This window comes from Lacerta agilis, chromosome 7 (assembly GCF_009819535.1).
Source record: "Lacerta agilis isolate rLacAgi1 chromosome 7, rLacAgi1.pri, whole genome shotgun sequence".
In the NCBI taxonomy this organism is placed as follows: Eukaryota; Metazoa; Chordata; class Lepidosauria; order Squamata; family Lacertidae; genus Lacerta; species Lacerta agilis.
This window is the reverse complement of record NC_046318.1, coordinates 56246916-56263385: the sequence shown is the minus strand read 5'-3', so window position 1 is coordinate 56263385 and position 16470 is coordinate 56246916. Positions and strand designations below refer to the sequence as shown.

Here is a 16470-nt window from a genome sequence, read left to right as displayed (position 1 = left end):
ACAGGTTTTTTTTTCCCCTCATAGCAAATACTTACTAAAATGCAAGCTAAAATATGAAATGAAAACAGTAACATATATTGTAAAGACAGAATTTCTCTAGATAAATTATCCTAGTCGGAAAAGCACAGGTACTTACCCACCTGGATGGAAATGTTAATTTTATTTTCATTAGCTTGGTTTATATGTATTTCTCTTAATGTGAAAAATAAGATGATTTCCGGGGGGGGGGGATAATTTGGTATATCTTGCTTTGAAATTTTAGAACTGTAGCTATAAAAGCTAGTTCACAATATTTCACAGTGTATAGGTTGCAAACATAACAGGCTATGGCAGCATGCCTCTTTAACTTGTGAACAGCATCTAAAACATGTAGTCTCTGCATAACTAGTCTCCACCACACACACAACTTACCACAAAAAAATAAGTGAATGGGTTAAATATATGTGTCATGCTTGTGTGTTGGAATTTACCAACTTAGCCCTCAATTATTCCTAGAAATTCTGTTCAGGGGAAGGTTTTTGTAAACCACTTTGAGGTTTTTCCTGCACACATGAGGTATATAAATTTTATTACATTAATAAATAAGGAAATGATGATGATGAGTGCAAGTTCATTGTCTGTTCCTGCACCCTACACATTTACACTTTGCTCACTAGATAGACACAAATACATTCTTAGCAACACCCATGAAAGCAGTCAATCCAGTTCTGTGTTGCGAATGCACCCATTCCACAGAAATGCACTAGCTGATGCAGAACGAATACTTTCTTAGATCCTCTGTTCAGTGTTACTACTTTGTGTTCTCTGAACATTTGCTGACAAGCTACCACACACATGCACACACACACACACATCCCAAAGTAATTCATTACTTGGCAATGTAACTCTTTGTATGATACACTCCCCTGAAAGAGCTGTAAAACGGTGACTTGTTGCATCCCATTAATAGTTAACATGGTATTCTGAACCTTGCTCAAATAGGGGAAAGAGTCTCAGATAATTGAAGTTGTTGATGAAGCACAAAGTAGCCGTCCCGCAATTCCACAAATACTACATTCAGGCTTCCACATTTTCACTTGCCATGCTTGCTGTGGTGGGCAACCTGCTGCAGTCTGACAAGTGTAATATGCTGACCACTCTTTGGAGCCTTGAATCTGTGGGAGCGTGGATGCGTGGTCCTCCAACCATTTCCTAGCTTCAAGGCTAGCTGGGAGTGGTTTGGTTGCCAAATCTCCACACTTTCCTGCTTTGGAGCATGAGCTCCTTACGGTAGCTATACGGCCATCAAGTGGGGTAATGCCCTCAGGCTCCCTCTCTCATAGGAAAGAGAAGCATCCTATGTCCCTGGCTGCCACTTGATCGAGGCAATCACCTTGGTACCCACACAACTTTGACACATCTCGTTCCCACATGAGAGGGGATATCCGTAGCTGCTGCTACTGCAGGAAAAGAGGATGGTGAAGTCTGCTTGGCCAAACCAGCAAACAAATAGGCTGGGGTAGGTTACCAGAGTTTTTTGGCTTGGCAAGAAAGGCCAGCCCAACTTGGGAAGCCCAGAAAACCGTCATACTAGAGCAGGCAAACCGTCACTCCTGAACTATCAGCAGGAAACTGTATGGCAAGGAATGGAAAACCATTTGATGTACTTCTAAAAATAAATATATCAAGCCATGTTCCATCTAACTTTAAATCCATGGAATCAATAGCCAATTAGACTCTTTTCTTCTGAGTAGCTTATAGTACTTATCTCCTCTTGCCTGGAACCCAGGAGGCGGTGGAGGGGGAAAGCGCCATTTCTGTCTTACTCCCTCAGGAGACTCATAAAAGTTCTTTCTACGGCTCTGAGATCCCATTTGACCGTAACAGCTATGGTGACCTGAGCCCATGTTCAGCAGATTCAACACATTCCCATGTCATAATCTTTCTTGACCCATTCCTATTTTATTTACAGGTATATACACATTTAAGTTTTTTTAAAAATTGGAAATCTGTTTAAGAATTAGGTTATGGGCAAATTACAAGTCCTGAATACTAGTGTTCTTGCTCGTGTGTGGTTTGTGATAATGTTATGCATTTCTGGCCTTCAAGATTTTGTTAGAATCCCACAGGCCTGAGCATTTTAAAACTTGCAGATCCAGGAGTTTGTTTGTGATTCTGGTTGTCAAATCTCAAAACAGATATGGAAGGAGTGAAGTGTGTACAGAACGGGATTTAGCTCAGCGGTAGAGCATTTCCTTTGCCTACACAACATCCCATCTCTAGGTAGGGTTGCGAAAGGTTAGGGTTTTATTTAAGAAGCCTTCAAATGTAGTTTTCATACAGCAGCAACATTTGTTTCTAAATAAAACATCTTGTTCTAAACCAAATATCAGAAAAGGAGATGCCATGCCATGCCTTCCCCCCCCCCCACTTTCCACTTTAAAGACTTTCACGCAGTGATCAATATAACTGCAAATGTTCTTGGCGCACCATGAAGCAGAAGAGAAGAAACTATTATGATTTCTGGGACTTTTACCAAGCTGTCAGGATTACAATCTCAAGCATTAAAATGTTTCATGCCAAGAAGTGTCAGGATTAAGAATGTTGTTCTAATGCTATTTTCTGTGCGCATTGTGTATGTGTGGTTTTGTGTAGGTTTTCTCTCCCCAGTATCCTTCTCAAAACTTTATTAATTGCTTTTTCAAACAGCATTTTTAAGATTTCCTCGAAATAAACTACGAAAGCAAATCTTCACTTGAAAGGCTTATAGCAGCTGAACAAAACTTTTTTTTGAGTTCCTTGCCAAATGGTCTAGGATCCCTCAGGATTCAATATGAAAGCTGCATTCAATTCAAAGCTCCTCCTGGGAACAGCAGCAGAAGAGATAAAGTAAGCTTTGAGAAGTTTTCTTTCTTTTTTTTACAATTGCCATTGATTTTTCTACAAATCTGGATTTTTAATTTAAAAGATCAGCTCCAGGTTCTATAATTAAAAGTCAGGTCTGAACTAAACAAAGTCAGAGAGAGAGAGAAAGAGAGAGAGAGAGAAAGAGAGAGAGAGAGATGTTATAGGAAGTAACTAATTCAGCAAAATCGTTTGGCCTAGAATTTCTCTCATTATATAGACGCTCTTAACACTAGTAGCAGCATCAGCCTCAAAGTTGATTTCAAAAGTATGCAGTTGTTTCCCTCACTCCCTGTCCCCTTTCAGTGCCCCTGCTCAAGGAGCCTCCTGCGTTGACTTAGTTTGGTTGTGCACTTTCTGCAAAGGAGGGGAGGATGCAAGGACCAGGCAGGGGCATCTCAGCCATTTGTGGGGATGATCCAAACATTGGCCTGGCTCCCTGGTTTTCTTTATAGGGGAAGAAAGAGGAAGTCTTTGGGGCTTCTTGAAAAAAATTACCTATACATAGAGCTGCTTGTAGGTCGTCGCTTGAGCTGGACATCTTGGCTCTGGTTTTCCATTTAAATCAGGCATGCCCAAATTCCATTTCAGGGGCCTAATCTAGCCTGCCGGTCGGTTTAATCCGGCCCCTGGGGCAGTTTATTAGCTGGGGTAAAATCCTAAATAAACCTCAACAACTGCAATCCCAAAAGAAGCTCAACAACTTCAATCCTAAGAAAAGCTCAACAACTTTGGGGTAGAATTGTAAAATCAACAACTTTGGTTGGTCCTTTGGCCAGCCCCCACGGCCCTTCACTTCATCAAATCTGGCCCTCTTTGAAAAAAGTTTAGACACCACTGATTTAAATCCACAACCTTCCACCCCTGCCCCCACCAATTACTTTAATTTAGCTTGGAGAGAATTGTGTGTTATTTATTGCATTCCTGTTCTGGGGGCAGGGTTTCTATTTAATTTTAATCTCTGAACTAAGTGTAACCTCCATGGTGCTTTAGAAACAAACAAACAAACAACAGGCCTTTTAGTCTTTAAATAAAACACACACACACACACACACACACACACACACACACACACATACATATATGCACATTTGCAGTCTACACCAGGGAATGGGAAATCTGTGCTCCTTCAAATCTTGTCATGCTCCAACTTTCATCAGCCTCAACCAGCATGGCCAGTGATCAAGGATGTTGGGGATGGTAGTCCAACACTTGTAGGATCACAAGCTGCTGCTCATCCCTGAGGTACGCTCTTCTACAAAACCAGAGGGGCTTCACATAGTGGTGCATCATGCAGGTAGGGCTGGACACAAGAGGGAGAATAGAAGAGGGCACAGCTTAATGATCAGAGGATTTAAAAGATACTACCCTTGACACACAGAGAGAAGTGCAAGATGGAGCCACCACTTGTGGCAACAGCCTTGTCTTTCTTATTACTCATAATCTCACCCTTAGAGGAAGGATGGCAGTTCAAGTTATTGTACTGTACTTTTAAAAGATTCTGCGCCCATTACCAGCTGATAAGAATGCTATCAGAAAGCATTCCTGTGCTATCTGCAAGGCTCCCTTGGCATGCTAATTGTCCTGTTTTCTATTAGAGCTTGATCACTCAAAGCAGGATATAAAATTGAAAACAAGCTAATAAAAATCAAGGTTATAAAAAGCTTCCTGAAAAACCAATTCAAAGAGACACTGTGAATTCTCAGGTTTGCACCCTGAAACAGCTATCAAACTTTCTCTCTTCCTTAAACATCCACCATACTTATGAGACTTTTCTTCCACATCACTGTTCTGGGACTGCCAAATCCTCACAAATGCTCTATCAATCACCAATAGTTAACTCGCTCATCACTGGTAGTCCATGCTATATTGAGGAGTAGCACTGGGAAGATGTAATCAACCCAACGATTTCCTTAAATTTCAATGAGGTGGGGCAAAAGCATTCCTCGAACATTGGCTTGATCTTCAGTGGAAGAGTAAAATTTCAGAATATTTGTCTTTCCCTTAAATACAAGGTGACCAAGGGTTTTATCTCTCTCCTGTCAGGATGCTGTCAACAGCTCCCGGCTGGTTGCCCAGGAAAGTATAAAGACAAAGAAAAGTTTCTTACCATCCTTTTTTATTTCAGTCTTTACAGAGAGAGGCTATAGAACCCAGCCTCTTGGATAATGGTGTTGTCCCGAGTGAATCTCCACCCCACCCCATCTCTCCCACTTCCTCATTCATCACTACTATGGGTGCTGCTACGTGCCCTCTGTCTTTGAGCTCTTTGCTCTCCTACTTTTCAGGCTCACTGGGTTCTGGGAGATGGAGGGTCTGGAATGCTTCCTAATGACAACACGTCAACTGGGTGTTGTTCTGGCTCTCCCGTGATTTCTCAGCTTTCCCCCATCTGCCTCTGAGCTGCTATATCCCTCAAACCCCTGTTGTAAATCTATACTGTCTTCCTCTTCCTCCTCCCTGGAAGGGTCAGGATGAGCAGACGGTCTCCACCACTTCTCCTTCTCTGCCCAGTCCCTGACACCTTCCCTCTCCTCCTCCTCCAGCATCTTGTTCTCACACTTCCACAACTTTAAATGACAGCCTGGCTGCTCTCAGCAGCTCAGATGGATTTCTGGGTCAGCATGTGACTATGCTACCGTAGTTCCCAGGGGTACTGTAGGGAACAAAAGATGGCCACCATACACAGAATTGTGGCCAACTTGCTAGCATGCATCATTAGACTAATGACTACCTGAAATATAAACTAAAGGTTATTTGTACACAAATCTTCCTCAGTGTATAATTTCACTTTCTTCCATTTATATCCCACTTTTCTTTCATCATAGAATCTGAGGTGATACACATGGGATTCCAGTAGATGAGTTGTTCATTGAGTTCAAATGAGGCTTATTCCAATGAATTCTGCCACAATTTTCCCTCAAAGAACATTGTTTTGACCACTCAGGTTGTAGTTACTTCTTTCCACCATGTGAATGGATAGGAACCAGAATAGTTTGAAACCAGACACATTGCCTGAGTGCATCCAGTCCCTAAAATGATAGCTGTGCATATGAAGGTACTCTTGGTGTTTTATCATTATATTTTGAATGTAGGAAAAGTTTCTGCAAGAGATCCCCTGGGGATGTGTAAATTAGGGCTGCAAACAATAATCTCATAGCTGTGTCAACTAATGTGATCATTTATAAATTGACAAAGAGCAATTTTAATAGGTGGGGATGATAATGAGATCACTTTGAAAGTGTTCAATCTTAAATTTGTTTTAGCAGGCAATCCTAACCATGCCTACTCAGAAGTCAATCCTACTGAACTCAACAGGACCCACTTTCAGGTTAGTGGGGATAGGACTGCAGCCTAAGGGCAGGATTGACTTAACCAGACCCAACAGCAGAAGCCCTGAGAAAGGACTTCTACTTACACAATGGGTCTTTCCTCCCTCTCCTCCCCCCCCCCCACATGCCCTGCACCCCCATAATTGGTTCTGGGGTGGACTGGGAGAGCCTCTGGAATAGCACTCAGGGGGAGGGGGGAAAGGAGGATTGTTTTGTCTGGCAAGCTGGAATTCTTATGCACACAGGGTGACTGGAATTTTTAATTCCACACTCAAGAGTAGGCACACGTATGTTATTAAACACAACTACCTTAGGTTGATTAATTTAAATGGATCTGCTCTAAGGAGACCATTGCACCACACTGCCTCTAGGGATTGTGCTTCCATATTTAATGTGGTATAGAATAGGGATGGGGAACTTGCAGCCTTCCAGATGTCATTGGCCTATGGCTTCCATCATCCATGTCCATTGGCCATGTGAGCTCAGGTTGATGGGAGCTCCAAAGTCTAATGATTGGAGAACCATAGGTTCTCCATTCTTGTTACAGTACAGTGGTAGTGGTACCTCTGGTTACATACTTAATTCGTTCCGGAGCTCCATTCTTAACCTGAAACTGTTCTTAACCTGAAGCACCACTTTAGCTGATGGGACATCCCGCTGCCGCTGTGCCGCCAGAGCACAATTTCTGTTCTTATCCTGAAACAAAGTTCTTAACCTGAAGCGTTATTTCTGGGTTAGCGGAGTATGTAATCTGAAGCGTATGTAACCCGAGGTACCACTGTATGTGAGTAACAGAAATGTGGAGGGGGATGTTAACCTGTGTTTCGATTTCTGCTGTGTTTATATAATCAGGATGGTGGTAATATTTTCATTTTCTAGAAGACAAAGTGTACTAGGGTATAGATTTGCAATCATCAGGTGGAGATTTGCTGAGTTACAGTTAAATGGCATGTGACTAGTGCAGTTAGTTAAATATTGCTTAAGTCAAGTAACTTATTCTTTTCCAATTTAGGAGACAGAAAAAACTGAGGGAGGGTAGAGTGAAAAAAAGGGGAGGAAATAGGAGAGAGTTCACATGTAAGATAAATGTCATGCTGTGGTTGGTTTTTATATGATAAAAAACCTCCTTGTTGAAGAATAGTTAGGCAATTAGTACTTCGTTAATAATCTTTCATGGAAAACTTTGGCTCATGTTTGATCATAAACATTTTATGTAGATGATTAGATAAGTTTTATACACATCTTATCCTCATTTACCTTGAGAAACACATACATTCATAAAACGGCTCTCTTTATTGGAGAATTACTGTTTGCTTGGGGGTTTTTTACCCCTGAAAAGGGAGGAGGAATGCTAAAAACCAAGACTGGAGCTTGATAACATAATAGAAAATGGAAAGGGGTGCCAAATTTTCATTCCAAGTTTTCCATCTGCTTTCTCTTCAGTTCTCCTCTAATGGGAGTTTGTCTATTGAGACCTTCCATACAATCATTTTTTAAGATGACATGGCATGGCAACACTTTACGGCCACGATTTGGGATTTCTCCTACCAACATGTATTTGTTAGGTGACTGGGTCTCTTCTGTGCTTGGTGGGTTTCTGCAGGCATGAGGAAAGCAATTTCAAATATCAATTATTTCATGGAAAACTAGCCGGGGCAGAAAAAGTGGGTTTTGTCTCTCCACCCTTTTAGTAATGGTGGTAAGGAGCCCAAAAACCAGACAGGTCAGTAGCTTTCAGGCAGGCTGGCAAACCCTGGTCCACCCTACAACAGAGGGGGTGTGAGAATGAGATGGTAGAGTGGACTGACCCACTTCAGATTACTGATGGGGATTTGTTAATCCTGCACACTCCCCTACGTGACCCCCACAAAAAATCCTAACCCCCACAAATTAGTATTTTAAGGGAATATGTTCTATCCTAGCCTTTAACCTGCTATACTCGTTTTGTATTGGAACTGAGTTTTTAAACGAAGTGAGGCATTCAAAAATGTTATCCTCTACCTGTACTCTATAGTGGCATAGTCTAAACTACCAGCTCATCCTGCTGCATGTTTAGACCAAGCTGGTCATGGAGTGATGAGCTATCAGTTGTTGGATTCTTTATGTGACACAGACTCACACACCTCACTTAGGAACACCAAGCTAGCCACATTAAATCAAACTAATTCAATCATACTTTTGCAATAAGTAGTTGGTAACTGTGTTTCAAAACTCCAATCTAAGCTTCTCTACCCCTACTAATTATTATGTACCTCTAGTATAGTCTATGCAAATCATCAGGGACAGTGGGATCTGTTATTTTTCAGCCAACTCAAGACAGCTTTACATTTTAACTAGAAGCTAAACTGACACAGCAGATTCTTGCTCAAAGGAGCCATGACTAACTGCTTAATGCTTCCCAAGAGTAAGTGCGCTGGAACATCACTGAGATAAGAATTTCAATACATGTGCTTGGCTGTGCAATTAGTCTCCTTTTTCTCATTGAGTTGGTAACAAAGTTTTAGGTTACCTGCACTGTACCCATATAATGCACATGTCTGAAATTAACATGAAATATGGTCTCTGCTCAACCAGGAAATGGTATATTTGGGACTAAGGATACCTTACTTCAAAATATAGTCGTGTTCTATGCTTTATATAAAGTTTGCCTATTAGGGAGTTCTAGGGCTTTCCAGAGAACCTGTTTAGAGCATTCACTCTCATTTGCTTGCACAAGACAAAGGTTAAACTTGATCCAGTCTTTATTGAGCATTTATTCTGATTTGTTCAAGAGGCAGTTATACAACAAGCATTTGTCCTGATTCTGGTGTGTTTACACATCTTCCCACATCTTCAATACATTTCATCATCAAGGTTTTGTTGATGCTTTAAGTCAACTTGTTGCTCTATGGCAATGGTGGTGAAACTATGGCACGCGTGCCAGAGGGGGCACTCAGAGCCCTCTCTGTGGGCATGTGCCCCATTGCCGTAGCTAGGGGGTGAAACTGGTGCTCCAGCACTGCAAGAGGCTCCTGGCCACTTCCAGCATGGTCCCAGCGCTACTAGGGCACCATTTTCACACTTAGGCCGCTCTGGGGGAAGAAGGAGAAGAGGAGGGCTCATGCTGGGAAACTGCTGCTCTGTCCAAAGCCTGCGCCACTGCTACTCAAGTGAAGGACCAAGTCCATCTGCCACCACAACCAAACCTGACGGTCGCCTCTGGGCTGGCTCCGCCTCCCCGCCATCAAGCTCAGTTGTGCCCGACCTGCCTTCCTGCTCTGTTCTCGCATTTAGAGCCGTGGTAACCCTGGTGAGCGGCTGAGCAGGCCTTGACTTTTGATGCGCCAGGGCCTCCCGCCAGTCTGTTGTTCCTACTCGGGAGTAAGTCGCCTTGAGTTCAGCAAGGTTAGACAAATTATCAGAATCCATACAACAGCAAAAATCACATTGTTCAAAAGCATGCCTAATACAAACTTTTACCTTTCCAAAAAAGAAAAGTTGTTTGTATCATTGAAAGCTCTGTTGTGTTTTTCTTTTAAGACAAAATATGTTAATGTATGAGTTGTTTTTTCTGAACTAAAACCTCAGTATTCAGATTAAATTGCCGTGTTGGCACTTTGCGATAAATGAGTGGGTTTTGGGTTGCAGTTTGGGCACTCGGTCTCTAAAAGGTTCACCATCACTGCTCTATGGCAACAGAGCCCTTTATCCACTTTAAATCTGCAAACAGGGCCAGCTTACCCATAGGCGCTAGGGGTGTGGGGCACCCAGGGCCGGGCTCTCAGGGGCACCAGGCCGAGAATCCAGGGCCGAGATTTGGAGTCCGGGGATTGAAGAGCCAGGTCAGCCAACAGCCGCTGCCAAGCAGAGCAGAGACCGTCGGACCACCGCAGGCTTTTCTGCCAGCGTTGCCCTCCTGCGTGCCTCTGCAGGGATTGCTCTCCTTCCTCCACCCGCAGTGGCATGGGAGAGAGTTGTGTGCCCCCCAAAAAAGCTCAATAACTTTGGTCTCCCCCCCCAAAAAAAATAATTGGGGGTGCTGGGCAGTTTTTTGCACCCTGACGCCACATATGCTAAAGACGGCCCTGTCTGCAAACCTAATATTCTGGTATATAAAGCAAGGGCCTGTAGCCCTTTTCTATGTGTTGTTCCTTCCCAGCTGTAACACCTGAAAAGGATGACCATGCACATCATGGATGGGGGAAATCAGGCTTGAGAGTCAAATGCAGCCCTTGGGCTGGAAAATGTTCCCCATTCCAATCAACACAGAATATAGGCTACTCCTAAACCAACTGAATAAATGAGATTAATTGGACTAACAGCATGAACTACGCTCATGTGTGTTTATTACCATTTCTCCTACACACACACACACACACACACACACACACTGCAATGCTGGGCTCAAGGTGTGGTGACATCACACTCGTGAACAGGCATCCCTAGCCACTCTTCAAATACCAAGAGAATACTATACCCAAAGCATAGTCTGGCAGTGATGTTCAGCAATGGACAAATATATTTCCAGTCCCTGTCTCTGTCATATGTTGTACCTAGGGCATGTTGCAGATTTGGCTGAGGTCCAGATTCTGAGCCTAATCAGGTTGGGTTGAGACTGTCCCAATCACTCTAGGTCAGTTGAGCAGCCCAGACACATCTGGGGCTGTCAAGGGGCAGGGCGTCATGCAGGAAGGAGAGGCAGGTATGAGTGAGAAGAAACCATTAAAAGGATGGTCCTACTGTGCAACTGCAAGTTCAAGGAGAAGCAAGTTCTGTGAAGGCCATTGCAACAGGCAGGCCATAAACACCCTTACACACTATAGCCATCAAGCCAACTTCTTCTTTGTCTTTAAATACTCCATTCCTTCTGAAAAGCCTTTCCATCACTAACTCCATCACTCAGGCTGCCAGACATATAGTAAAGATCTGCTGTCCACCACTTCTGATACCACAAAGAAGGTTTTCAGTTAAATGTTAGGCAAAGGAAACTCATATTACCTGGCAGGTTGGCTGGGTTAAGTTTTTAAGGGTGGTGGTACAATCCTGATCTCCAGGGGTTTTGCAAACAGGTGTTAGGCAAGCATCTGGAAGAAACAGTTTCGGTGTATAAGTTCTCTAGCACAAATCATCGGAATAGTTGACTCTTGGGGTTCCTTCGAACCTTAAACTCTGATGATTTCACTATCATGTATGCCAGGGTTTGGGGTTGTTTTTGGGTTTTTTTTTAACTTTGATTATTACCTTTGAAAATATAAGAGCCTTTGCCAAAGGTGCAACTCAAGATTCAGAAGAAGTTAGCAACTTCTTAAGTTCAAAGAAAATCCACCAGACATTTCTAGGAAAACGTGAACTCTTTGTACATTAAATATGAAAAGACGTTCTTTGAAAATGTATTTGTAGTTTGTTGTGAGACTACCCCTTGGTGGCAATTCCTTTAACAATTTATGGAGAGGAAGGTGTCTCTAATACCTTGGTTCTTTTTTCACATGGCCTCAGTTCAAAGAACCAGTTTGTACTTGCTTTGTAATCAAAAGAAAGCTACACCCGTTAAGAAATTTGTCCCATATAAGAATATTCAGTGAAAAAAGTTGCCCCCCCCCAAAAAAAAAGTTTAAAGAGCTGCTCAATTTAAATGCTTTAGAAGTGAGAGGGGGGAATCAAAATGAATTCTAAGCATGAACTACATTATAGATTTGCCTTGAATTGTCCTGTACCACTTCTGCCCTGCTCCAATACAAAAAGAGCAACAAAATACAGTGTTACCTCGACTTACGAATTTAATCCGTTCCGAATGCACATTCGTAGGTCGAAAAATTCGTAAGTCGAAAAAAGCGATTTTTCCATAGGAATGCATTGGAAACAAAAATTTCGGGAAAATTCGTAAGTCGAGTAAACCGCATCTAAAATTCGTAAGTCGAGTAAACCCCATCTAAAACCGCCAACGGATGTCCTTCAGGTGTCGAAAAATTTGTAGGCGTGCGGGGACTTTTTTCATTCGTAAGTCGAAAAATTCGTATGTCGAGTAATTCGTAAGTCGAGGTACCACTGTATGGCACTTCTCAAACACAGTTGATTCAAGCACCCAATAGCAGTTGTTAGAAACCACAGGAGGGGAGAGGGCTCTTGTGCTCAGGACCTGCTTGCTGGTTTCCCACAGGCATCTGGTTGGCCACTGTGAGAACAAGATACTAGAGGGATGATTGGCCTGATCCAGCAGGCTCTTATGTTCTTACTTATGTTCTTATTAGCTTTCTCCATCCTTGGTTTTTTCCAGCCTTCTTGTTGCCATGCGACAAATCACAGCTAAAATATTGTGGTATCTTGTTTTGTCGCATACCTGCACAATTTTTGAACCACCAAACTGAGCACAGCCCCACTGTACCAAAGTTTGTGGGCTTGCCACTTGCTTAGCACTACTCCTGGGCTATACGATCAGGTACACACAAAATCTAAAGGGCAAAAAAGTTGTTTGTGCCTTCTGATTTCCTTCTACTAGGGAGAAAAGTGGGGGCGGTTATGTACTAAAATAATAACCTGTAAAGCTTTGAAAGGGGGAAAGGACACAAAAGGCCTCTTCTGTGCTGATGCACCACAGATGAGAGTGGGGGGTGGGGTGCTGTTTTTTCAAAGAATTGTAATCAGAGGCAGCAGGTATTTGATCCAACAATCTCAGATCTCGAAGACTGCGACATGTGCTCTGCTTCCAGAGCTACATCCCTCTGCCCTGTGGTGCCCCAGTCAAACTGGGCAAACATAGCCAGAGGTCTAAAGATCTCTGTATAGGTCATGAACCTACGAGGCTACCGGAATTGTTGAAATGAATACTCTGTTACAGATGCTGTGAGTCAGGGTTTCCCATGCTGTTCTCAAGCTAGAAATGCCTGCTTCTAAACCCAATGACTTTAGAAGCGATGATGAATCTCTCTCATTGCCTCTGCCTTTTTTTCCATTCCAAAGCATAGCATTTGATTTAACAATAACCATAAATGCCTGCTTGTAATTATATGGTGCACATCAAATGCAGCCCTGTATAGGGAAGAAGCACCACAACCTTGCAGGGAAGGGGTTGGCCTGTTGGCCTCTGATCATGAACACAGCATCCTTGTACTTCAGAGTGGAGGTTTCCTTCTCTGACCTCACTCTTGCAATTTCCCCCCTTCAGCTTTCCTTGCCTTACCTTCTTCAGAGCTTTCCAACAGAAAGCAATAGTTGGAAACTCTTGATAACCATGCAAACTGGGACTTGTTTGGATAACACTGACCCTGCAGTGGTGGTGAAAAATGGTTTGGCTGACATTCTAATGTGACAGGTAAATTTACCTAATTTGCAACTTCTGAAACAAAGTCCACCCCTGAAAAAGGGAAGCTCCACATCGGCAGAGTGATCACTTGCTTGGTAGCAGTTAGCTGGCAGAGCTGAGTGAAGGGAAACCTCCTTCCAATCCACAAACATCCAGGGGTGGGGATTGATTGTTCTGCGATAAACTCGGCTAGCTGTGACCATGAGATCTGGCTTATTTCACTAGAACTCCTGGATGATCTACAGTATCACACTCTTTTCCTTAGTAAACACATGAAAAAGCATTAATAGATGCTGAGGACTGGTGATTACCATAGGTGCAAGGAGAAAATTTTAATTTGTCTTCGTTTAGATTGGCACTTCATGTACTTAATGGCAAATTGCAGTGATTTTAATGGAACACCTTTCTTCACAAGGACTGCAATCCACATAAAACTAGCTGAAACCCTATTAAGCCAATTAGTTCATCTTGCAAGCCTGATCTTTACCACGAGGCATTCTCTACTTCCACATTGCAGCTAAGAGCTGTAATTTATTTCAGCGGCATTTCTGACCTGCACTGGATTGTATCCAAAGTACTTAGGATCAGGATCAGTATATTGGGCAGCTGTTACTACTAAGAAACTGTAGAATAATTTTGGTTTCCGAAACAGTTTCCAATCTCTTCTGTGTTTACTCTCATAACAACCTTGTAAAACATGTATAAAAATGGGAGTAATGATGACATGAGGAACAAGGAGTGATGCACAGCACCTTGGCCAAGCTCAGGCAATGAGTCTATGATGTAGAACTCGAATCCAGGCCTTCAATTTCCAAACCTCTACTCACTAGATAAGAAAATCAAAGGAAGCATCCTCCCCTTCCTCTGACGATTCCTCAGGAGAATTTGCATCTCTGGTCAGCAGAGATGTCAGGGAATTATGATAGAAATGGGAGGAGAGAAGCTCAGGAGCCCGACTGCTGCTTCCTGGTAAGCTACCTTCTATTGTGTGGGCTAGGTGGTCCTTTCCCTTACCTGGCCAATCCCCTGGCAACAGGCGGGGGATTGGGCGCTTAGCTGGGGTAGGCGGAGACCCCAGGTATCCCTCCTGGGGGAAGGCGCAGCCAGTCCGAACTACCAGGTGTGGCCTAGGAGTTCAAGGGGCTGTGCGCGACCACGCAAACGTCACCCCCCATTTGATGTGGGGAGCGATCACTGCTGGCGTCTCCTTTTCCATCTGATGTCAAACAAAAATCGGTGCAGTGAACACAATTGTTAGTCACTGTTGTTCTCAGTTTGCAAACAATATGTAATTGATGACTCCCTTCCCTGCATTTGCATAGCTTTTCCTTTGCACTGAAATGAATTGTATAGACCAGCGTAATGGAATAAATTAACTAGGCAACCTTCCATCACAGTGAGCTGACCAACAGTTTCGTCAGAAGCCAAACTGTGATGCAATGGAAGCATTGCTGCACATGACAAACACAGGTTGGAAGATAAATCAATGCCTTTGTACATCTTTACTGGGCAGTCACTAGTCCTATACACTGAGTGACTAGTATAATGAACAATGAAGTAGACCTATACTGCATGTGTATGCCATAGGCATCTATGCTATAAAAAAATGTCAGAAAGCAATTTATTCTCTGTTGGTAACACTGCTCAAGTTAGGAATTATGGTTGGAATGCTAAGCAGTGTTAGGAGATTGCTCCGGCATTGCATGCCTGTTGGAATGGTCTCCCCTCTCCTCCCTGTGTTGGGGGCAATCTTTGGGTACGGGGAGGGGATGGGAGGGAAGAGAGCCATTGTACTGGTTCCCATAAGTGCAACTGTTTAGTTGAATCTGCAGTCCACCACTGAAATTGTTGAATGACATCTAGACTAGAATTGGACAAACCAGTTTGCTTCTGTTCCATATTATTTTCATATGTATTCACTCAGTCTATTTCATTCTATTCCCACATCTATGGTTTATTTTTGTTTAACAAAAAAAAGAAAATCCACGCCAAAAATCATTTAAACATATTTGCATATATTTTATTTATTTAAAATATGCATTTCACAATGCATTTTGTCAAAATGTTCTAAATTATTTGATCTGAAAAACCATGCACTTTAAATGCATTTTGATCCTTTTTTAAGCCAAGAATTGCACCCCCACATTTGGAAAAGTGCAAAATCAATTTTTTAGAGATGTTCAGATCTGCAAATTAGCCAGGGAGGTCAAAATCAGGTCATTTTGTATGCATGAAGACTGAAGTTCTCAGACATCCTAATGTAGGCTACACTGTCTCTTAATAAAATCTAATTTAATGGCCTAACTTTAGGTAGGTTGAAACAAAATAAAAAAAATTCTTCCAGTAGCACCTTAGAGACCAACTAAGTTTGTTATTGGTATGAGCTTTCGTGTGCATGCACACTTCTTCAGATACACTGAAACAGAAGTCACCAGACCCTTATATGTAGTGAGAGGGTGGGGAGGGGTATTACTCAGAAGGGTGGTGGGAATGGGTGATTTGCGGATAGGTGTGGTAAACCTGTTGACCTGACTGCAATTGATCTTACAGAAAAAAAGCAAGGGGTGAGATAGCTAAAAATAGCTTTATCATGCATAATGAGATAAGAATCCAATGTCTCTATTCAGACCAGGTATCTCCATGGTTTTAAGTTTGCTAATAAGTTGCAATTCAGCAACTTCTCTTTCCAGTCTATTTCTGAAATTCTTTTGTAATATGACAGCTACTTTGAGATCTTGTATAGAATGTCCTGGGAGATAGAAGTGTTCTCCTACTGGTTTCTCTGTCTTGTGATTCCTGATGTCAGATTTATGTCCATTTATCCTTTGGCGTAGGTTTTGGCCTGTTTGTCCAATATAGAGAGCTGAAGGGGACTGTTGGCATTTGATGGCATACACAATGTTAGAAGATGAGGAATTAAATAGTCCTGAGATGGTATGTTTGATGTTGTTGGGGCCAGTAATGGTGTTGTCCGGG

General features: G+C 42.6%; 1 long non-coding RNA gene across 1 annotated transcript in view; it reads right to left on the bottom strand.

The window, feature by feature from the left end:
* Window positions 1–7759: 7759 nt before the first annotated feature.
* Window positions 7760–16470, bottom strand: part of LOC117050089 — a 29948-nt gene continuing 21237 nt past the window's right edge. Inside the window, exons 2-3 of the long non-coding RNA XR_004427058.1 lie at window positions 11193–11278; window positions 7760–7812 (exon numbers count right to left, since the gene is read on the bottom strand). This is a non-coding gene — a long non-coding RNA (uncharacterized LOC117050089). The remainder of the gene's footprint in view (window positions 7813–11192; window positions 11279–16470) is intronic.